The following is a 25,406-nucleotide window of genomic DNA, read 5'->3' on the forward strand; positions in this document are numbered from 1 at the left end:
CACAGAGATCTCACTATAGCAAACATAACTGTAGTTCGTTATTGATTCGATTATATATACCTTGATTCAACTGCAAATATTGAAACATACTCAACCCACACTCATGAGTTCTAATACCATGCTTTGTGTTTAACCAACAGAGGTTCATGCTGAGTTTCCCTGCTTTCCTGGGTAGTGATTCTAATGCCCAACTCAGGACCCAGCCCTGGAATTGAGTCAGGACAGGAAGTACAAGAACAATGGCTTGAATCTCTCCTGATCATTAAGAGTATTTTACTTAACAAGTCAATGTTTGGTTACACCATAGGAGGTGAGTTTATAAACTCATTTTGGCAATGGCTGAAACCAAAGCCAACTTTACTTTAAGAGTTTTACAATATGGCCAGTTATGGATATTCATACATTTGACCTGTTGAGGTCAGAACGTTCAATTCTAGTCTATCTAATCCCAACACTCTAGCTCCATGTAGAATTAGGTGTGCAAAATATATTCAGGTTCTCAGCCATAACAAAAAGATTTATTTATTTATTTATTTGAAAGGCAGAGTTACAGAAAGGCAGAGCAGAGAGAGAAAGAGAAAGAGAGGTTTTGCATCTACTGGCTGACTCTCAAGAGGGCCACAATTGCTGGAGCTGTGCCAATCCAAAACCAGGAGCCAGGAGCTGATTCTGGGTCTCCCACATGGGTGCAGGGGCCAAAAGACTTGGGCCATTTTCTACTGCTTTCCCAGAGCTTGAATCAAAAGTGGAGCATCTGGCACTAAAACCGGCACTCATATGAGATGCCCACACTGCAGATGGCTGCTTTACCTACTATGCCACAGTGCCAGACCCAAGGAAAATTTTTGAAATAATTATTATTGATACACAGCAGGATACACAGCAGACTCATAGAGTGGCAGATGTCCTAAGCAGTATTCTGGCCTCAGAATCAGCCCTTAAAGCATTCAAATCTGGCTGAAGAGCCCATGAGAGTATTTTTGGCATGGAAAGCCAAGACACTCTGGAAAAAAAAAAAAAAAAAAAAAAAAAAAAAAAAAAAAAAAAAAAGAAGAAGAAGACCTAAATGAAAGATCTCTGTGAGTGAGATCCCAGTAGAAGGAATGGGCCATCAAAGGAGGAGGTACCTTTCTCTGAAGGGAGGAGAGAACTTCCACTCTATGACCTTGTCTAAATAAGATCAGAGTCGGTGAACTCAAAAGGCTTCCATAGCCTTGGCAACTCATGACAAGAGCCTATGGAGATTACTGACGCCATAAACAAGAGTGTCAATTTGTTAAGTCAACCACAGGAGTCACTGTGCGCTTACTCCTCATGTAGGATCTCTGTCTTTAATGTGTTGTCCAATGTGAATTAATGCTATAACTAGTACTCAAACAGTATTTTTCACTTTGTGTTTCTATGTGGGTGCAAACTGTTGAAATCTTTACTTAATATATAGTAAATTGATCTTCTGTATATAACGATAATTGTAAATGAATTGATGTGAATGGAATGGGAGAGGGAGCGGGAGATGGGAGCGGGAGATGGGAGGGAAGTTATGGGGGGGAAAAGGCCATTGTAATCCATAAGCTGTACTTTGGAAATTTATATTTATTAAATAAAAGTTTAAAAAAGAAATAATTATTGATAAGAGTTACTTTGCCATTTTAACTTTGTATCTGGCTGCTACCTGAGTGAATCACTTTGATAGTTTGGTAAAAATAAATAATTCTAGTAACTACTAAGTTTAAGTTATGTTAATATTCTAGCATTTATCACAAAGCTGAATCACAGGGAGGGGGTGGGGAAGGAAAGTAGAGAAAAAAGACAGAGGCAACCAAGAAAGAATAAATAAGAAAATATCTTTTATCTGTAGTTGATGCTTCACATCTAAATCCCTCCCCATCTGGGTCTTCAGGATGTGAAATGCAATGTGCCATCCTTGTCAGAATAAATTACCTTGATTATTCATGCCGATGAATCCCAACACTCACTCCTTGTCACACAAAGGATTTTATGGTCTCCAGCTAGTCCTTGTGATGGGGAAGAGCGTGTGGACCAGCAAGGTTAATTACAATACTCAACTAATTGTGCTTCCTTGTCCTGTACTACTTGGAAACAATGGGATGAATGCGTCTATAATTTAGGCTTGAAAACCCTCCACTGAAAAACCAATGAAAGACTCATGATGCAGGAGGCCTCAGATGAAGAAAAATCTTTTTTCATCTTTCACAGAAATAAACATCTCTGATGACCACCAGTGTACTCTTACGTTCTAGATCAGACCTGTAACTCTGTCACTCACAGGGCAGTCCTTGTCAGACTAGCAGTACTCAGAATGAGAGGCATTTGGGTTTCTAAATTATACTGATAATGTTGTTATGATAATAATTCAGAGTAAAATCAGGTTTCTTTGTTCACTTGCGATGTGTACCTTGATCCATTGATTATGTTATCCTTATGTTTGTATTTATGATGTCATCTGCCTGACCACTATAAAAATAACAGTTTATTCAGATACATCTTGAAATAGAGTAGAAATTAGCATTAAAGAAATACAAACTGCATATACAAAAATTAAAAGGATGCTGAGAGTTTTTTATTATTATTATTAAATCCAAATTCATTCAGAGTCACTAGGGTTCAACAATCTCTCTCCATTAATGTGCAAGAAAATACTGTTGGAACAAAAACTACCTGAGTGCTAATCTGATCTTCCTTGAGATGTCTGATACAAACAAAAGGAGAAATTAAACTGTCCACTTCAAGGAGCTGATTAGTTTTGGAACTTGCTGTGTGAATGGAAGACATTTTAGCTGTATGCCAGTACTTACATGAACCATCTTGGAGGCTCGAAAGTACCCATTTACAGATGTTCTCAAGTGAAGTGGCTAAATGGTGAGATTTCAAAAATAAAAGACTTTGAATATGTGATTAGCCGTTTTTTCTTTATTCAGGCGTTTGCTCTCTCTAGCTGTGAATTTACCTAACTTACTCTGAATAGATGAGTTCATGTCCATAAATAGCAACATATATCATTTCGATGGTTTTTCAAGCAATGAATCTGTGACCATTTTTGTTCTTATCAATTGGTTGCTTGATATGAATATATTAGTAATTTACTCTGGTAAGCTAAGACATGTTAGCGGTTCCAGGTGCTACATGAAATTTTGACCAAATTACATTTCTGCATTGCATTTACTTTATTTATTTTACCTCTCCTTACTGAACTGGCTTGGGGCAGTGCTTACTAACAGGTTAGCTGCATGATATATTTGCATAGTCAGAGCAGAAAGCACAACTTTTACTGTGACTCCAAGTCCAAATTTGTGCAATAGGTAACAGTAATGTATGACTGCTCTTGTTTGTGAATTAGAAATAAAAAGTCGAACAAAGTGATCAAGTTAAAATTATGGACTCAAAAATTAAAATTCATATCTATCTGAGTCCAGATAATGGAAAAAAGAAGTAGAAGGAGGAGCTGCAGCAGCAAAAGCAAAGTGGCTAAGGACAAGCTCCCCAGAAGACTGGGAACTGCCTGATTAACTCCCAGCCATGAGAAAATCCCCTAACATTCTAAACCGCATTTCCACCTGTCATATGGAGACACTGAGTCTTACCTAGTAAGCATGTTATGATCAGTGGGTTTATGCATGCTAGTGTCTGCTGTATATATGCACTCGGTTAATGTTGACATTAAAGGTATTCTGACATACTGCACTGAGGTTTTGAGCTTTAAAAACAATTTCATTCTGTCCTTGGGGCAAATTTTAAATTAGCTAATATTCTCACCCCAGTTTTATAGAACCGAGGGAGGAGGACAGGGTAGGAACGAATGAGGGTTCACTTGCACTCAGAATGCAATGAGATGCAGTCACTTCTAATCCTTTGTGCACTTAAATCTCCTAATTGATCACAGTCTGTATGTGCTAAGAAAAACAATCTAAAATTGAGAAATAAATCCCTACTGCTAAGGTTATATAGGTATATACCAATGACTTCAATATCCACATTCCTTTTTTCGAGACCACCTGTTGCCAAAGCTGGGCTACAACTTGCTTTTTTATCATTCATGAGCTATGGGTGGCTTTCACATTTTAAAATGGTTGAAGAATATACCAGAAAAATATTCTTCTGTGAACATTATATGATACTCAAATTTTAGTGTTTAATAGTATTTTTATTGAAATGCACTTCCACTCCTTTCTTTACCTATTTCCTATAACTGCGTTTATATTACAACTGTGGAGCTGAGAAGTTGCAAAGATATCCTGTTGTTTGGAGTTCTTAAATGTCATCTTTCTAGTCCTTTACGTAAAAAAAATTTCTTAAACCCTGTTCTAAATCATTACTTTCTCTAATTTGTCTCATTTTTAAACATTTTCAATGTTAGCATATTAATACCGTTTACTTAATACTTTCATATTGAATCAACTTGTATGCTTAAATGAATTTCTTTTTTAAAAAAATTCTTTGGAGGATGGACATTTGACACAGAAGTGGAGACATCCATATCCCATATCAGAATGCCTGGGTTCAACTTTTGATTCTGGTCCCAGTTCTAGCCTCCCACTAATGTGTACCCTGGAAGTTATCAGTAATGGCTCAAGTACCTGGATCTGTGTCTCCTCCAAAGGAGAATCAAGACTGAGTTCTGGGCTCCTGGCTTTGCTTGGACTGCTATAGATTTTTGGGTAGTGAATCAGCTTATGGAATCTCTCTCTCTCTCTCCCTCTCCCTTTCTCTCTCTCTCTTAAATAATTGAATATTTTTAATTCTTTGTCATCACTCCTTCCTTTAAATAGGGACAAATATACAAATAGTAAGTGTATGCTTATTAAACTCACTAATGAGCATTTCAGCAAAATCACTTTTTAAAATTTTACTTATTTGAAATGCAGTGAAAGAGACAGAGAGAGAAATCTTCCACCTGCTATTTTACTCCCCAGATGCCTGCAACAGTCAGGTCTCAGCCAGGCCAGGAGTCGGAACTTAATCTAGGGCTCCCATGTTGATGACAAGGACTCAAGTTCTCGAAACATTACCTGCTGCTTTCCAGAATGTGTATTACCAGAAAGCTGCATCAAAACAGTAGTAATGTGAACTCAAACCCAGGGACTCCACTCTGAATGTGACAGTACTAAGTGGTGTCTTAACTGTTGCACCAAACACCTACACCCAAAATCATTTTTAATACCTTCTACGGTCTTTGAGGTATAATTCAAAAACACTTCATTCTGCCATTTAATAATCAATGTAGATCATTTATCTGGAACATAGATGATGCTGTGATTTTCTCCTACCTCAAATTCTAAAGAGATACTATTGCCTCACGACTTAAAAATGGATCCACCATGAAAAATTTGAGTTGAAAAACTCACATTTATAACTTAAGTAGAAGAATTTAGAGTTCTGTGGCAAAGGTGGAAAATATTTTTTTTTCAAATTAATTTTCAGATCATGGGGAAATTAAGTTTCCCCAGTTGGCAAAAGCATCTACTTCCTGCCTCTAGCGCACAAATAGCTTTTCAAATATTAGGAGTCAAGTGCCATCCCCACAAATCCCAGACAGTGGAAAACCAAGGAGGCAGGAATGCACTAATCACAGAGGGTAAAGACCAGTTTGGGGACTGGAGTTGAGTGTGTTGTAGGCAAAAGAGAAGTCAAGAAGGAAGGGTGTTGAAGAAAAAGTAGTCCACTGACTGGCTCATTACACTGCAGATCAGTAGATTCCTACTGAAGATAGGCACATCCTCGTGGTGTAGACAAAGCCTGCAGCACATTTCAAGCAGGACATGGCCAAGGAGACTAATCTCTTCTAAATCACCTTCTGAGTCCTAGAAATCCTCGCTTCTGCCACCCTGATGTCATTATGGACAAATGAACCAAAAGAGCAAGAGAGAGAACTTCCACTCCCTCATTTATTATTTAAAAAGTCCTAAATTTCTTTCTTAGCATTTCTAACTTGCCCCAAATATTCCATTTGAGAAGTATGTGGCAGATACTGAAAATAAAATAAAAATATAAGAAATAGATGACCATTGTGTCCCTCTTGAGCTCCCCATCAGTGATTCTGTATTTCTGGTGACAAATATTGAGTCATCATCCTAGAGTTCAAACATATTCTTACTTCAGTGATATTCAGCAAAATCACTAATAAGATTCTTTGACTCAAGGTCTGCACTTGTATAGAAAAGAAAAATTAATAGTTATTGAGCAGTACAGTGCCTTGTGCCCAGCAGGTTCTGAATGCATGTGTTTGAGATAAAGCTGTATTTCTGGTGTCTCTATTTTGGCTATTGGTAGCTTTTAACCCTCCATCTCCATAACATTTATACTGATCTCATTCTCTGGAAGAGTGATTTTTACTTTACATACACAAGGCATATCTAGCAACACATGAAAAAATTTTGCATTTACTGTTTTTCTTAGAACCCTCAAGATACAAGGTGGTAAACTAAAACATTGAAAGTGACTACTATTTCACCCTGTTCTCAAGTTGTCCTCTCATTCACACATTAGTAATTCTGTTTGATGATTCAGATTTGCTTCTCCCACAGATTTCATTCTCCACATTAGGGGATTATTGACATTTCAGGCTGATATTTCCTGCGTTGCAGAACAGCACTCATGACCTCTACCACAGAGGTCCTAAGAATACTTCCCTCCTCCCTTGCAATAATCAAAGAATGTCTCCTGATGTTGTCCAGTGCCTCATGGCAGACAAAAAAATCCTTAGCTCAAAAGCATTTCTTAGATTTTCAACCTAACTGAAGATATTCAAGGCCCTCCCTTGTCTAGTTCTAGCTCCTCCTCCCACCTCATCCCTTTTTCTTCATTCCCAACTGGATGATCTTTGAAGGCAAGGCCCAGTCTTACATATTTTAGATTGTTTGTACCTAACACATGCCCAGAATATGGCAAAAACTAATACAAAGTTAGAAAAATAATTTTTATGGAGACATTATACACAACTATAAACAAGTTATAAATCACATTTTATATACCTTTTGAACTTTTTGTATTTTTATAAATTGTAGGGACCGGCACCATGGCACACTATGTTAATCCTCCACCTGTGGTGCCAGCATCCCATATGGGTGCCGGTTCTAGTCCCACTTGCTCCTCTTCTAGTCCAGCTCTCTGCTGCGGCCTGGGAAAGCAGTGGAGGATGGCCCAAGAGCTTGTGCACCTACACCCGCATGGGAAACCTGAAGGAAGCACCTGGCTCCTGGCTTCAGATTGGCTTCAGATCAGCGCAGCTGCGGCCGTTGCAGCCAGCTGGGGAGTAAATCAATGGAAGGAAGACCTTTCTCTCTGTCTTTCTCTCTCACACTGTTTGTAACTCTGACTGTCAAATAAACAAATAAAATCTTTAAAAAATTGCAGTAAGTTATACCTAATATAAAGCACATCATTTCAACTGGCTTTAAGTGTACAGTTAAGAAGGGTAGATAGTCTAAATAATAAACAATTGTAAAACCATAAAGGTAGAAAATACAATACTTGAGAAGAATTTGTAATAAATGCAGTGTTGAAGGGCAAATGTGAACTTAAAGGTAATGGTCTGCCTGAGTTTTTCTTTTTTGCCTTCATCTTTATTAAGGATAACATTCCCTGACAGTGGGCGGGTAACTAACAATCAGGTTTGTTACTTTTATTTCTTTGGTATAAAATAGTTGCACACCAGGCTATAAAAGCAGCCATGCATTTATTGCACATTTCCTACAGAGAGGCACTGTGCTAGGTACCATGATCCTACTTAGGTAGGTAGGTATTTCTTCCACTGTAAATTGTTATGGGGTTTGGTACAAAGTTGTTGGATGTGAGTTAGCCTCTTTTCTGTGACTGAATATTTCTGGGGGAGGTCACCTCTGATTTCCGGAGCCAAGTGCTCTCACCAGGGTGTTGTCTTAGGGCAGGACTCTACTTAAGAGCTAGCCTCCAACTCTCCCACATATTTGAGGTGAATCCAAGATAACTCTCTCATAATAGTTTGGAGATATGTAAATCTTAAACTAACCAATCTCAAGTAGCATTGGAGTTGTTACATACATGTTAAGTTGAATGGACTGTTCTATTTAAGAAATAAACAACTAGACTATTAACAGCTAGTTTATTAACTACCAGAATCAGTTGAACATTTTTTTTTAATTTTCAGTGTTAACAACATTTTAAAAAATGTATTGAATGATAGGACTAAGAGCCAAAGGGATCACATAAACAAGACTACTGTCTGCAAATACTAACTGATAGAATCAAAAAGAGAGAGAACGATCCAACATGGGAAGTGGGATACACAGCAGACTCATAGAATGGAAGATGTCCTAAAAGCACTCTGGCCTTAGAATCAGCCCTTAGGGCATGCGGATCCAGCTGAAAAGCCCATGAGAGTATTTCAGGCATGGAAAGCCAAGACACTATGTGGGGGGGGGATGACCTAAATGAAAGATCTCTGTGAGTGAGATCCCAGTGGAAAGAACAGGTCATCAAAGAGAGAGGTACCTTTCTCTGAAGGGAGGAGAGAACTTCAACTCTGACTACGACCTTGTCTAAATATGATCAGAGTCAGTGAACTCAAAAGGCTTCCATAGCCTTGGCAACTCATGACAAGAGCCTAGGGTGATTACTGATGCCATAAACAAGAGTGTCAATTTGTTAAGTCAACAACAGGAGTCACTGTGAACTTACTCCTCACGTAGGATCTCTGTCCTTAGTGTGCTGTACATTGAGATTTAATGCTATAACTAGTACTCAAACAGTATTTTTCACTTTGTGTTTCTATGTGGGTGCAAACTGTTGAAATCTTTACTTAATATATGCTAAACTGATCTTCTGTTTATAAAGAGAATCGAAAATGAATCTTGATGTGAATGGAAGGGGAGAGGGAGTGGGAAAGGGGAGGGTTGCGGGTGGGAGGGAAGTTATGGGGGGGAAAAGGCCATTGTAATCCATAAGTCGTACTTTGGAAATTTATATTCATTAAATAAAAGTTAAAAAATATATTAAATTAATACATTGTAGTAGTGGGATTATTTATTCCTTGGCTGATAATTCCAAGTACTGTGGTTCTCTTGTTTAGTGGAAAACCTGGAAGTTAAATATAGAATATGAGAAAAGGCATATATATATATATATATATATATATGATGGGCTTAATTGTGTGGAAAATGATCACTGTGAATACAAATATTACACAGTTCCAGAGATTCTGGATATATCTGGTACTTGGATCAAATTTAAAAATGGAAGGTGAGAGTCGCATGAGCCTATTGAAAAGCATAGTAATAGAGGCAAGGCCATTTGGTGGAGATATAAGGCAGAATGGAGCATGCTATAGATTTTCTGATAATGATAAGAAATGTGCTTTAAAGATTAAGATTTATTGAAGCATAAATATGTAGTAGTGATCTAATGTATTTTACGTTATACAAGAAATGTAGGGATTTTTGCTTGGGTCTTTTCGTGACTGAGAGGAGACAAATCAATGTCCAATAAAGCTATAAACCTAAAAAAAAAGCGTGCGGTTAAGTGGTGCTATGTGCATCCACGTTGCTGGCCAACCCATTACTAGAACTCTTCATCTTTCAAAGCTGAAATTCATACACACTAACCATCTCATTTCCCCCTCCCCTAGCATTGATAATTTTCACTTTGCTCCAGTTTCAGTGTATTTTGCTACTATGAATACTTTTAAATTTATTTACTTAAAAAATAGATACAAAGACATAAAAGCAGAGACTTAGAAAGAGAGAGAGAGAGAGACAGAAAGAGATCTTATATCGATTGCTTCATTCCTGGAAAGTCTACAATGGCTGGGGATAAACAAGGCCAAAACTAGGTGACTGATACCCAATCCAGGACCCCACATTGTGGTAGGGAGTCAAGGAATCAAGCCATCACCTGCTACCTCCCATGTTGATTGTTAAAAGGAATATGGAATTGGGAGAGAAGCAGGGATGCAAACCTAATATTAAGATATGAGATGTGGGCATACCAAGAGGTGTCTTGACTGCTATACAAAATGCCCCCTCCAAGATAAGCTCAGATAAGGAGAATGACCAGATTATTTCACTTCACATGTTTACAAAAGTAATTCATGGTATACCATGCATCAGAATTTCCTTCATTTTTTTAAAGATTAATTTTCTTATTTGAAAGACACAGTTACAGAGAGACAGAGGAGGAGAGAGAGACAGGGGTCTTCCATCTGCTGGCTCACTCCCCAGATGGCTGCAACAGCTGGAGCTGCACCGATCTGAAACCAGGAGCTAGAAAATTCTTCTGTGTCTCCCACATGGGTGCAGAGGCCCAAATACTTGGGCCATCTTCCATTGCTTTCCCAGGCCATAGCAGAGAGCTGGATCAGAAGTGGAGTAGCTGGGACTCAGACCGGCGCCCATATGGGTTGCCAGCACTGCAGGCAGTGGCTTTACTCACTGTGCCACAACACCAGCCCCCTGATCACTGTTTCTTTTCTTCCTCCTCTTTGAAATTGATTGGGTCACAGCTGTATGCTTTTCTTGATTTCAGAAATTACTTAGACTTCTGCCACTGGCTTATACCTGAGGGCTGTGATTAGCTGGACAAGGTCAGTGATGGAAGCTCAGGAAGCCAACGTTACACGAAAATCATGAGAGCATAAAGCTTCCAGGAGCACTAGATACTGTCTGGTCATAAGCTTTACAAGCAAGAAAAGGGAACCACCAGAAGATAAATAGTGTCTCATGGTCACACACAAAGTTACCAGGAGAAGCCAGGACCCTGAGCCGGAATTGCTGATGGTCAAATGCCAAACCCTTGAGGTGGAAAGGTAGATCACGCAACAGGTAAAGACATTGCCAGAGCAAGCAGAAACGGTAGCATGCCTGGGGACTTAGTGTCACAAGTTTGCCCACTTCGATGCTCCACTGGTAATCACAGTGAATATATCAATCATATAGGCTTCAATGAAGCCATCAATTCCTTATCATCATTTCTCCTGCATCCCACCTCACTGAAGGAGGCTGAGAGGGATTCATAATGCTTGTTCCGACAGTCTTCACACACTCAATTTAGTTTTCTTTCTAACCTATCAGTATCCTCCAGGCGTCTCTATTTCCCCTGCCATGTGTGATTACATCAAAAAGTGCCTTTTCTTCCCTTGTACTTGTGGCCACAAAGAGCAGCCTCCGAAAACCACTTCTCTCTGTGCATACAGCAGTGCCTTCATCGTTGGATAATCTGTGAGTGCTTTATTGGTTTGCTATAGCTGTTAAACCTGTTCTTGTTCCTTATCCTTTTTTTCTTTTTTTTTTTTTAATTCTGCCTCCTCTGTATATTGTGGAATTTTTTTCAATAAAGATTTTAAGTAGCATTTACCTTAGAAAGGATCCTTGGCAATTCTCTGTAGAAAGACAGTACATGTGTATGGGCATGGGTGGTGGAAGATTAGCATAGAGTTTTGTTTTGTTTAGTTTTCAGCTATACAAAGAAAGCTGGTGTTAGAAACAGGCCAGGAACCATGGCTCTGGACAGTCATGTGTATCTCTAGAAAAGGGGCAGTTCATTGATGTTACTGCATGGATCCTTAACTGTTTAGCCTGGTCGATCACAATTAATGCAGATCGTGTCTCTTCCCAAACTTTGCTCTTCTTTCTCCATCTCTACTTTTTTGGCAATACTTTTAATATCATCTTACCAATCCTTTAAGGTCTGAGACTAGACATTATTGTTCCTGGTGCTCAAGACCTACCCTAGGACACAGTAAACTGAGTGACACTGTAACAGACCCCCTAGTCACACGATGAACCAACATTCTTAACACCATTTTCCTCAGCCATCTCTACTTTAGAGGTGGGAACAGATGCTTACCCCAGTTAAGGTAAGCATGCAGCAGAATTCTGAGGAAAGAGGCCCAGAGAGAAACTTGTTGGGGGCTTTGTGAAGGCCGACATCACCCCACTTTATGGTTTCATAAGCATGATAGCTGGACAACATATATCATGACAGAAAGTGTCAGAAAATCCAAGACACACAAAGACTCCAATTTTTCTTCAAATCATAGATTCCCTATTAGTATCCATTAGTCTATTGCTTGGGAGAATACATCTTTTCTAAGACAAAAGTGTGGATGTCTTCTAGTGTAGAAAACAAAGAAGTATTTTACTACATCCAACTGAAACCATCCCTCACTCATGAGTAATGCACTTCTGTTTATTTTCACACATCATTCAACCCTGAACTGAAGGTTACTTTGACCAAACTTGGAAGAACCACACTACCTCGGATAAAGACTGTGGTGGGATCCACTGCCACGGCAATCTTGCTGCCTGCAACAATACCTCCAAGGAAACATAATATATTAGGCTTGGGGCACAATACCACAAAGTGTGATAGTGTACAGAGAACTTTGGACTGAAGGAGATTGGAAGTGCCTCAGGGGCATGCATGCTCTCTGACCTCCTCCCATCCTCCTTCCTGGCATTCCTCCTTCTCCCTTAAAGCAGCTATAGAGGATAGAATTCCTCTCCTCCAAGACTGGTCGTAAAAGAAAGAACTCCTCTTCCCCCAAGGAAGCTGTAGAACCTAGAAAAACCTTTTCTGAAGGAATGCTGCATAGACTGATTTTGAGGGATTTCCCCGCTCCCTCTATCACCATGGGATCATTATCTTGTCTACAATCACCTTTCTTCAGGGCTGTCCAGTATTTGTGGAATTAAAGCAAAAATTTATGATTTTCCCAAGATCATGGGACATTGATCTCTGAAAGTTATTGTGTTATGTAAAACGTTCATTAAATATGTTATGTTTTTCTCTTATTCATCTGCATTTTTTGTAAGACTGTGGGCCTTGATCTTTATGATGAGTAAGGAAAGATATAGCCAGCGCCACGGATCACTAGGCTAATCCTCCTCCTGCAGCGCCGGCACCCAAGGTTCTAGTCCCGGTTGGGGCACCAGATTCTGTCCCGGTTGCTCCTCTTCCAGTCCAACTCTCTGCTGTGGCCCAGGAGGGCTGTGGAGGATGGCCTAAGTCCTGGGCTCCTGCATCCACCTGCGAGACCAGGAGGAAGCTCCTGGCTCCTGGCTTCGGGTTGGCGCAGTGCGCCGGCTGTAGCAGCCATTTGGGGGGTGAACCAATGGAAGGAAGACCTTTCTCTCTATCTCTCTCTCTAACTCTCTAACTGTGCCTGTCAAAAAAAAAAGGAAAGATATCTAAACCTTTCCACTCCTACAATTTATACAAGAGGAAGATGCTAACATCTTAATATTACAGCCTATGGCCTTAGTGTTAACATGAAATTCACAGTCCTGTGTCAGTAGCCATTCCCTCAATTAACAGATAATTAGAACAAAACAAATATCAAAGAATAAATAATAACAAATAAAAACGATGTTTCTCTAGGTCATGCACTCAGTGATGGAAACATTCCAAGCTTCCTCTTCTTGTGCTGAATGCTTAGTCAGATGACTACAAGAACAGGAAACCGGCCAGCGCCGTGGCTCACTAGGCTAATCCTCCACCTTGCGGCGCTGGCACACCGGGTTCTAGTCCCGGTCGGGGCTCCGGATTCTGTCCCGGTTGCTCCTCTTCCAGGCCAGCTCTCTGCTGTGGCCAGGGAGTGCAGGGGAGGATGACCCAAGTACTTGGGCCCTGCACCCCATGGGAGACCAGGAGAAGCACCTGGCTCCTGCCATCAGATCAGCGCAGTGCGCCGGCCGCAGCGCGCCGGCCGCGGCAGCCATTGGAGGGTGAACCAACTGCAAAAGGAAGACCTTTCTCTCTGTCTCTCTCTCTCACTGTCCACTCTGCCTGTCAAAAAAAAAAAAAAAAACAGGAAACCAGAAAACCATCTGGCACAAGCCACACTGCTGGTGTCCCCTGACTTGAGATCTGAATTTTAGTGGTTACATCTGTTTTGCAACACTGCAATCTAGGTGCACATGTTCAACACTCTTGGTCAAAGATGTCTGTTCTTCAGTTGGAATTATTGGAGTGAATCTTCTTGCACACAAGCTACGATGTCAGTGGGTCAAGTCTGTTGGAATCCAAGTAGTTTACTTCCATTGAAGGTCACACATGGAAGAAGGGTATTTTTTCCCCATTGAATAGCTTAAAGGTAGAGCTCTGAATCTATGACTTGATACAATCAAATTACTAGAAGAGAATATTAGGAAACTTCTGCAATACATTGGTGTAGTCAAATACCTCTTGGAAAAAACCCAGACGCATAGTCAATAAAAGCAAAAATAGACAAATGGGATTACATCAAGCTAAGACACTTCTGCACTGTAAGCACTCAACAAAGAGGGAACCAACAGAATGGGAGGAAACATTTGCAAACTATGCAACTGATAAAGGATTAATGCCCAGAAATCATAAAGAACTCAATAAACTTAACAATAATAAAACAAACAATCCAGTAAAGAAATGGGCAAAGGACAAGAACAGGGACTTTTCAAAGGATGAAATGCAAATGGCCAACGACAAATGAAAAAATGCTCAGGATCACTAGCCATCAGGGAAATGCAAATAAAATCCACAATGAGATTTCACCTTACCACAGTTAGAATGGTTTTCATACAGAAATCAAAGAAAAAAATCATGCGTACTGAGGGTAAAGTCACCCCCATGCACTATTGGGGAAATGCAAGTATAATGCAAGTAAAGCCATTGTGGAAGACAGTATGAGCATACCTCAGAAAGCTGAAAATAGTTATATCATATGACCCAGCAATCCCACTCCTGGGGATTTACACAAATGAAAAGAAAAAAGAAAATGAAGGAATTATCTCTCCCTCCATGATTATTATAACTGAATTCACAATGGCCAAGATATTTAATCAACCCAGATGCCTTCCGTAAAGAAATGCTTTGATAAACAAAATGTAGTGTGTGTACACACACACACACACTGTGGAATACTACTCACCTATAAAAAAAGAATTAAATCCTGCATTTCACAACAAAAAAGAATGCAACTGGAAAATATTATATGTACTGAAATAAGCAAGTCTCAAAAAAGACAAATATACTATGTTTTCACTGATCTGTGGTAACTAATAAAGTATAAAAATACAAGGTATATGAGCGAATTGATATTTTGAGAACTGATTACCCTCACAGCCCTTGTCTCGACTGTTGAGGAACAGTGTTTTCCTTCTTACAATTTGCTGAATTCTTTACTTAGTTGTCGGTTAATCATAAGATTATAAAATAAACTGAAATTATGCCATTGTAAAAATTATAAGAAAGAATAGGAAAGGAAGGGGGAGGCAGGTCAGGTGTGGGCAGGAGGGAGGTCAGGGTGGGAAGCATCACTATGCTCCTAAACCTGTATAAGTGAACTACATGAAATTTATTCTCATTACATAAATTTTTAATGTATTTTTTTTTCAAAAAGGTTGAACACAAATCTGGACTCCATTCCAGAAACTGAGGTCTTTACTGGAGGAAGACCTTTGAAAAGTCCCCTCAGGGTGTTCCTATCCCTGTGCAGTCTGTGATGCACAGAACTCCACAAGCAAAAATCATTTTATCCCTTCCTCTCACATAAACTTAACAGTCATGACATAGCCTACACTCAAATTATAACCCTTTCAGCAGCAATTATTATTCACTTTGTGACAACTCAACCCTCCAGGAAATTTTAAATACAATTTCACAGTTATGGTAGGTCAGATTCGGTGGGAAAGACATGCTTTGTAGTTTGCACTGGAATCTAGGTGAACATCATGAATTAAAAAGCAATGTACACTGTAATAAAAATGAACAATTTTCCATATGTAAAGCACAAATGTACATAAGCAAGGAGACTACTATAACCTTGGGAGAAAGCATAAGCAAAGGCCAAGCGATTGGAAAGAACACAGTGTGTTTGGGGCAATTGATGTGATACTTGCCATGCAACGGATAGTTAATAATAAGAATAAAGACCCAATTTGATAAATGAGTAAGAATCATGTATGGAAGCCTTCGAGTGCTAGAGCTAGATGCTAGAAATTCAGGCTTTAGGCAATGGAGAGGCTTGGAAATGTTTTGAGCATAGTAGTGAATTATACATAGTAAGGGTTTGGGAACCAAATAACAGCCTATTTAGAAAGTAGGAAAAAGAATGAAAACATCAACTTCCGCTGGTTAAGATTTTAGAAGGCATTTTTTTTTATTCTCTCACTCAATTTTCCCTTTGTCCAATAAGTCCTATGTGCCTCCTAAATATGCCATCAAACTTTTGCCTTTGATCACAATTAACAATGAAAACCATGATTGAACACTTCATGGTACTATCAAGGAAAAGTCAAAGGACTAATAAAGATTCTGACCTGCAAAATGAGCTTTATAAAGAAAAAAAGGAGGTTTAAAGCAACAGGTACAACTGAGAAGAGAAGGGAGGTTTTTTTCAAAGTCATGAAGGAGCTCTGAAGGATGCTTAAAATGGGCACTAAAAGACTCTAAATAGTCCTAATATTTATTTTTCTTTATTGGACTTCAACTAAGAAAGAAATATAATATTTTCAATTTTCAAAATGTTTCCCAGAGATTCTGTGGCTGTTGAAAATGCAAACTTGGGGCGTCCCACATGGGCACCAGTTCGTGTCCTGGCTGCTGCACTTCCAATCAAGCTCCCTGATATGGCCTGAGAAAGCAGTGCAGGATGGCTGCACTCAAAGGAAGACTCAAAGGAAGCTCCTGGCTCCTGGCTTCAGATCAGTGCAGCTCAGGTTGTTATGGCCAATTGGTGAGTGAACCAGTGCATGGAAAACTTTCTCTCTCTCTCTCTCTCTCTCTCTCTCTCTCTCTCTCTCTCTTTCTCTCTCAATCTGCCTCTCTGTGTAACTCTGACTTTCAAATAAATAAATAAATACATCTTTAAAAAATAGAAAATGCAAACAGATTCTATGACCTGTCAGAGGTACAAGAAATTTTTTATTTGTTTACTTCACAAAGTATTTTTATTTTGTTTTATTTTACTTTTTAAAAACTTTTATCTAATGAATAAACACTTCATGCGTTTCTTAAGTACAACTTTATGAATATAGTGATTCTTCCCATCGTGTCTGCCCTCCCACTCAAACTCCCACCACTCTTCTTCCTTCCTCTTCTATTTCCAGTCTTATTTTATACTAAGATCTACTTTCAATTAAATTTTTGCACAGAAAATTAAGTCTATACTAAGTAAAGAGTTAATAAATTTGTATTATAACAGAAAAAAAGTGAAAGAAAAAGAAAGAAAAAAACCTGTTTCTCAACAGTTGAGACAAATACTGTTCAAAATCATTGAATCTCAAAGTTGTTTTCACTTCTTTTTTTTTTTTTTTGAGAAACTTAATTAACTTTAAAGAGGCACCCAATAGTGAAACATCTTTTTCGAGCAATAAGACACAACTGTAGCTTATGAGATATAAATGTATCCTTCACTAAATATGCTAAAATAGAATAAATCATTGAAAACAAGTTTTATTGCTAGTTCTCTTAATACATCTCTGAGGACAGAGATCCTGCATGGGAGGTTAATGCACAGTTATTCCTGTTGTTCATTTAACAATTAATTAACACTCTTATGTATGACCTCAGTGATCTCCTGGGGGTTCTTGACATGAACTGCTTAGGTTATGCAAGCCCTTTGAATCCACAAACTCCTCTAATATTCAGACAAGGCCATCAGCAAAGTAGATCTCTTCTCCCTTCTGAGGAAAATACATTTAGCTTTGATGACCACTTCTTTCCACTAGGGACTCATCCATAGAGGTCCTAATTGTAGGACAATTTTTGCCACACTGTCTGGCTTTTCATGCCTGAAATGCTCTCATGCCTTTTTCAGCAGACCAAAATGCCTTAAGGGCTGATTCTGAGATCAGAGTGTTACTTAAAGTGACTTATTCTATTAGTCTTTTATATAGACTGCTTCTCATGTTAAAATGCTTGCTCCTTTTTAATACTATTTATATGATAACTTTATCACTTAATCCTATCTATATGATCATTTAAACACTTAATCCTATCCATATTATCACTTTAACAACTAAAATGTTGTTTTTATCCCAAAGCTTAAGAGTATTTGGGGTCCCATGGCAAGTTTTTAAACTATATCCTTAGAAGTAAGTCTCTAGGAATATATACAGAATTATACAGCTATAAAGTTACAAACTTCATACACTTTCTAATTATAACTTCAGGAACATGGTGATTCTTCCCATTGTGCCCACCCTCCGACCCACATATCCACTCCTCTTACTCCTCCCTCTCTTATTCCCAAGTCTTATTTTTTACTAGGATCTATTTTCAATTAACTTTATAAACATATGATTAACTCTATGTTAAGAAAAGACTTCAACAAATAGTAAGAGAGAGAGAGAAAGAAAAACTGTTCCCCAACAGTTGAGACCAAGGCTGTTCAGAGTCTTTGCTTCTCAAAGTGTCACTTTCACCTCTACAGATTGCCTTTTAGGTGCTCTATTAGTTATCATGGGGTAGGGAGAACATATGATAGTTGTCCCCTTCGGGAGTGGCTTGTTTCACTAAGTATGATGTTGTCTAGAGCCATCCATTTTGTTGTAAATGACCAGATTTCATTTTATTTTAACCACTGTGTAGTCTTCCATGGTGTATATTTCCCATAATTTCTTTATCCAGTCCTCAGTTGATGGAAATTTGGGTTGATTCCATGTCTTAGCTATTATAAATTGAGCTGCAGTAAACATGGGGGTACAAATAACTCTTTCCTATGCTGAATTCATTTCCCTTGGGTAAATTCCCAGAAGTGTGATGGCTGGGTCATATGGTTGGTCTATATTAAGATTTCTTAGGTATCTCAGGTCTCCCATAGTGGATTTACCAGTTTACATTCCTATCAGCAGTGGATTAGGGTACCTTTTCCCCCACAACCTTGCCAGCATTTTTTCTTTATTGATTTCTGTATAAAAGCCATTCTAACTGGGGTGAGGTGAAACCTCATTGTGTTTTTTATTTGCATTTCCCTGATGGCTACTGACCCTGAGCATTTTTTCATGTCTGTAGCCATTTGGATTTCCTCTTTTGAAAAATGTCTATTCAAGTCCTTTGACCATTTCTTAATGGGGTTATTTGTTTTGTTGTTGTTGAATTTAATGATCTCTTTATATATTCTAGTTATTAATCCTTTACCAATTGTATAGTTTGCAAATATGTTTTCCCATTCTGTTGGTTGCCTCTTCACTCTGCTGATTGTTCCTTTGTGGTACAGAAGCTTCTAATATTGATGTAACACCATTTCGCTATTTTTGCTTTGTTTGCCCATGCCTCTGGGATCCTTTACAAGAACTCTTTGCCTATGCAGTTTTCCCCAATGTACTCAAGTAATTTGATGATATTGAAGTAGCACCTTGACAGTAGGGACTCCATTTTGGAGCACTTGAGACTGCATTCTGGGAAAGTAACCACCCCCCTCCCACCGTGAGACTCTGGTCTGAAACTATGATCTCAAATAGTCAGACAATAGCAGTGCACTACATCACCCTTGACAGAGCACAGAAAACCCCTAGCATGATTGCTCAAGCTTGAAAGTAGAAAGGTTGCACCTGGGTTAATAATAAAGATGAGATTTGTCTATGTCTTACATATAATTTGGATTAATGTCAAGATCATAAATGATAATTGTATGATTGTAACTGGTATTGTCAAGATTATGATGAATATTAATTTCACCTAGGTCTTAGGTTATGTTGACCCCAGTAACTATGTACTCTCTTTTTTATCTTAGCAACCGTGTATAGCAACTGTGCATTCCCCCCCCTCCGGATTTTGCGGTTTTTGCCTTTATAAACCCTATGCTGTAGTTCCTCAGGGCTGCTCTGTTCTGGTTTGATCAGAGAGCCCCAGCATGCTGGAAAAATAAAAAAAAAAAAAAAAACCATTGCAATTTGTATGAGAGAAGCCTTTTGGAGACCTTCCTCGGGTGGTGGGCGTTCTCGACCTTAACAATATCAGGTCACAGATTTAAGTCTTTAATCCATTTTCAGAGGATTTTTGTGTAAAATGTAAGGTAGAGGTCTTGCTTCATACTTCTGCATGTGTAAATCCAGTTTTCCCAGCACCATTTATTGAAGACTATCTTTGCTCCAGGGGTTGATTTTAGCTCTTCTGTCAAAAGAAATTCGTTGTAGTTAGATGCTTGGATTGATTTCTGGTTTTTCTATTCTGTTCCATTGGTCTATCCATCTGTTTTTGTACCAGTACCAGGCTGTTTTGTTTACAACTGCCCTGTAGTATGTCTTCAAGTCTGTTATTGTGATGACTCCAGCTTTGTTTTTGTTGTATAAGCTTGCTTTAGCTATTTGAGGTCTGCTGCTCCTCTATAAAAATTTCAACATCATTTTTTTTTTTACATGAGAAGAATGTCCATGGTATTTTGATTGGTATCACATTGAATCTGTAAATTTCTTTCAATAGTAAGGACATTTTGATGATACTGATTCTTAGAATTCATGAAAGTGGAAGATTTTTCCATTTTTTGTAACTTCTATTTCTTCCTTTAATGTTTTGCAATTCTCATCACAAAGATCCTTGATATTTTTGGTCAAATTTATTCCGAGGTATTTTGTCACTATTTTGAATAGGATTGATTTTAGATGTTCCTTCTCAGCCCTAGCATTTTTGTGTATACAAAGACTGTTGATTTTTGTGTGCTGATTTTGTATTCTGCTACTTTACCAAACTCTTCTATGAGTTCCAATAGTCTCTTACTGGAGTCTTTTGGATCCCCTATATATAGAATCATGCTATCTGTAAGTAGAAATTCTTTGAGTTCCTCCTTCCCAAATTGTATCCCTTTGATTTTTTTAATCTAATGCCTCTGTCTAAAACTTTCAGGACTACACTGAATAGTAATGTTGATTTCAATAGGATGCTGGTTGTTGATTTCTTGTAAGTTGCTTTGATTTTATAGAAAAATGTTCTTTCTATATCCAATTTGCTTAGTATTTTCATCATGAAAGGAAGTTGTATTTTATCAAATGCCTTCTCTGCATCTATTGAGATAATCATTTTTTTTTTTTAATTTGTGAATGCGGCATATCACATTGATTGATTTGCAAATGTTGAACCATCCCTGCATCTGGGAATAATCTCAATTAATCAGGGTGGAATTTCTTTCTGATGTGTTGTTGGATTGGATTGGCTAATATTTTGTTGAGGATTTTTGTGTCTATATTCATCCGAGATATTGGCCTATAGCTCTCTTTCTCTGCTGCATCTTTTCCAAGTTTGGATACTAAGGTGATACAGGCTTTCTTTATAGAAGGAGTTTGGGAAGATAACCTCATTTTCAATTGTTCGGAATATATTGAGAAGAACTGTAATTTGTTCTTTTTGAAATGTCTGGTAGAACTCAGCAGTGAAGCCATCCAGTCCTAGGGTTTTCTTTGTGGGAGGGTCTTTATTACTGATTAAATCTCTGTTTTGGTTATTGGTCTGTTTAGGTTTTCTGTATCTCCATGACTTAATTTTGGTAGATTGTGACTTTCTAGGAATCTATCCATTTCATCTACATTTCCTAGTTTGTTGGCATACAGCTCTTTGTAATAATTTCTGATGATTCTTTTTATTTCTGTGGTATCTGATATTACATTTCCTTTTTCTCTCTGATTTTATTCATTTGAGTTTTTTTACTTCATTTTGAGTTAGTTGCACCAATGGTATATCAATTTTGTTTATTTTTTCAAAAAAACAGTTTTTCATTTTACTGATTTTCTGTATTTTGTGTATGTGTGCATGTTTCAATTTTTCTTATTTCTTCTTTAACTTTAATTATTTCTTTTTTCCTGCTAGTTTTGGGTTTGGTTTGTTGTTAATGTTCTAGATCCACGAGATACGTTGATAGCACATTTATTTGGTACCTTTCCAGTTTCTTCATGTAAGTATTGATTGCTATGAGCCTCCTTCATAACACTGATTTTGCTTTATCCCATAGGTTTTGATATGATGTGTTGTCATCTTTATTTGTTTCCAGAAAGTTTTTGATTTCTCTTTTGATTTCTTCTATGACACACTCTTAATTCAGGAGCATGTTGTTCAGTCTCCATGGGTTTACATATATTCTAGAGATTGTTGAGATATTGATTTTTAGTATCATTCCATTGTGCTCAGAGAAGGTACATGGGATGATTTTGACTTTTTTGAATTTGCTGAGATTTTCTTTGTGGTTCAGCAAATGATATATCCTAGAGAATGCTCCATATACTGATGAGAAGAATGTGTATTCTGCCTCCATGGGGTGAAAAGTTCTGTACATATCTGTTAGGTCCACATGGGCTATAGTGTCAATTAACCCTGTTGTTTCCTTGTTGATTTTCTGCCTGGTTGATTTGTCCATTGATGGAAAGTAAGGTATTGAATTCTCCAGTTATTATTTTATTGTAGTCTATATCTCCTTTTAGGTCTATTAGCATTTTTTAAGTAGCCAGGTGATCTGTAATTGGGTGCATATACAACTATTATAGTCACATTTTCCTGTTGTATTAATCTATTAATCATTACATAACACCTTTCTTCATATCTTAACAGTTTTTATGGTAAAGTCTATTTTGTGGCTGGCGCCGTGGCTCAATAGGCTAATCCTCCGCCTTGCGGCGCCAGCACACTGGGTTCTAGTCCTGGTCGGGGTGTGGGATTCTGTCCCGGTTGCCTCTCTTCCAGGCCAGCTCTCTGCTGTGGCCAGGGAGTGCAGTGGAAGATGGCCCAAGTGCTTGGGCCCTGCACCCCATGGGAGATCAGGAGAAGCACCTGGCTCCCACCTTCGGATCAGCGTGGTGTGCCAGCTGTGGCGGCCATTGGAGGGTGAACCAATGCCAAGGGAAGACCTTTCTCTCTGTCTCTCTTTCTCCCTGTCCACTTTGCCTGTCAAAAAAAAAAGTATATTTTGTCTTATTTTTACAATGGTAACACCAGTTCTTTTTTGGTTTCCTCTTAGCATGAACTATCTTTTTCCATCCTTTCACTTTCAGTCTGTGTGTCTCTTTATTGGTGAAATGTGTTTCTTGTAAACAACAAATAAATGGATCAGTTTTTCAATCCATACAGCCAGTCTGTATCATTTAACTGGAGAATTGAGGCCATTTACATTCAAGATGACTATTGATAAGTAACAACCTGACCCTGCCATTTTCCTGTAAATATTCCTAATTTTACTTTGGATATCTTTTGTATTTCTCTTGGTGGTTTTTCTGCCTTCTCATTCTTTCATAATGAAGGCTATCTTTCTGTATTTCTATGTGTAGCACATCTGTAAGCATCTTCTGTAAGGCTGGACACGTGTCAACAAATTTTTTCAGTTTCTGTTTGTTATGGAAGGTCTTTATTTTGCCATCATTCATAAACGCAAGCTTTGCAGAGCACAGTATTCTAGGTTGACAGCCTTTTTCTTTTAAGACTTGGACTATATCTAGCCATTCTCTTCTGGCCTGTAGGGTTTCTGTTGAGAAATCAGCTGTGAGTTTAATTTGTGTTCCTCTGAAAGTGATCTGTCCTTTCTCTTGTGCCCATCTTAGAATCTTTTCTTTGTTTTACTGTGGAAAGTTTCACTACAATGTGTTGTGGGGAGGGTCTTTTCTGGTCATGTTTGTTTTGTTAGGAGTTCTATGTGCTTCCTCTATTTGAACATCCCTTTCTTTTTTCCAAATTTGGGAAATTTTCTGTAATTATTTCACTGAATAAGCTTTCTATTCCCTTCTCTTTTTACACTACTTCAGGAACTCCTAAAACTGGTATGTTGGGTCATTTGATAGTATCCCACAAATCTCCAAGTTGTTTGTTTGTTTGTTGTTGGTTTGGTTTGGTTTGGTTTGGTTTTGGTTTGACTGTAAGATCTCCAAAGATTTGTCATCTGGTTCAGGTATTCTTTCTTCTGCCTCATTAAGTCTGCAATTTAGTATTTCTACTGAATTTTTTATTTTATCCATTGAATTCTTCATTTCATTTTGATTTGTTTATATTCTCAATTTCCTAGGAAAAAATTTCATTTAGTTCATATATGATTTTCCTCAGACTGTGGATTTGCTTCTTATTTTTTTGGAGTAATCCTATGATAAATTGTCTGAATTATATTACTGGCAGTTCCTCAATCTTTTCATCTTTGCATTCTAATATTGAGATGTTGTGTTCCTCTGGGTGCGTCATGATGGCTTTCTTGTTCTTGTTTCTTATATTTTGACTCTTGTGTTTCATCATTTATGGAATTGATTTTTAATTTTTTGTTTCTTCTGTTGGTTTTTATCTTTGACATTATGGTTCTGTGGCTTTGTGGAGTGTCTACCCTTTCCGAAAATATGAGGAGGCATGTGGTGGGTGTGGCCTGGGGGCTCTGGTTAATGTTCTAGGGTGGAGCTATTTTCTAGGGTGACACCTGCTATGCCCTACACTTTTTTTGTGTAGCTACAGAGATCCCAGGCTCTTAGCTTATGGAGCTGCCACAGACGCCTACCCAAGAAGATGCTGTTAGTGTGGGTGCTCTTCTGTCTTTCATATTTGCCTGGCCACCTTTCTGCTGAGCTCTGAGGCCGGGGGGCTATGGGATGTTCCCTCTGTTGCTAGCTCTGCATCATACGTGCACACTAGAGTCCCTGTTTTAGTGCCTGACATTCACTGCCGGCAGCACTGCATTCATATGTCCTGCATCAGTTTTCTGTTATGTAACCACCTAAAGGCTTCCAAGTTGTAGCATTGATTTAAAATGGTACCTACCCCTCTCTCGGCCATATTGTGGGTTTTGTTTTGTGGAAATTGGTTTAAATCAGTTGTCCCCCTTCACTTTCACTAGGACCTCATTCAATTGCCAGCAACAGCGGGCTTCAGTCTGAACCTGCACCATATTCTCTTCGGCTCTGTCCCCAAAGACTGCTGCAGACTGACCTGTCCCCACCATCTCAATGGTGCTACAGGCTCAGTCTGTGCATGGCTGTTCTCTCTGTGTACACTTAACACTCACCATAGAGTTTCAAGCCATTTCCATTCCCCCCATGGGGCTTCCCAGATGGTTTCTTCTTCACTTCTCCACTGAGCATGTAACTCATACTGCTTTCCCTGCACTTTTTCTTCCCAGTCCTGTGGCACATGCTGCTCCCTATTCTGCCATTTTTCCTCCTTTCCACATAGCATTTTCGAAAGTACTTGTAAGATTTTTGTAATTTTGGAGCTTTTATATACAAAACATTTTTATAATCTTTTGGCCTTTTCACACCTTTTTTTTTTTTACCTTACTTAAACTTTTCTATCTTTTTCAATCTCTTTTCTTTTTTCAGGAATATTTATTTTAATGAGGACCTCAGTGATACCAATGAAATCAGAACTGAATCCACACAGATGACACTCAGAGAAATTCTTGTTTGTCCTCCACTCGATGACCCTCCCAGGGCGATTTTATAGATAGTTTATGTGTGAGGAATCACAGACTTAAGAGGTTAAGGGGCTTG

The sequence above is a fragment of the Oryctolagus cuniculus genome, chromosome 6 (genome assembly GCF_051225735.1).
Source record: "Oryctolagus cuniculus isolate XC-2025 breed Fujian yellow rabbit chromosome 6, ASM5122573v1, whole genome shotgun sequence".
NCBI classification, from domain to species: domain Eukaryota; kingdom Metazoa; phylum Chordata; class Mammalia; order Lagomorpha; family Leporidae; genus Oryctolagus; species Oryctolagus cuniculus.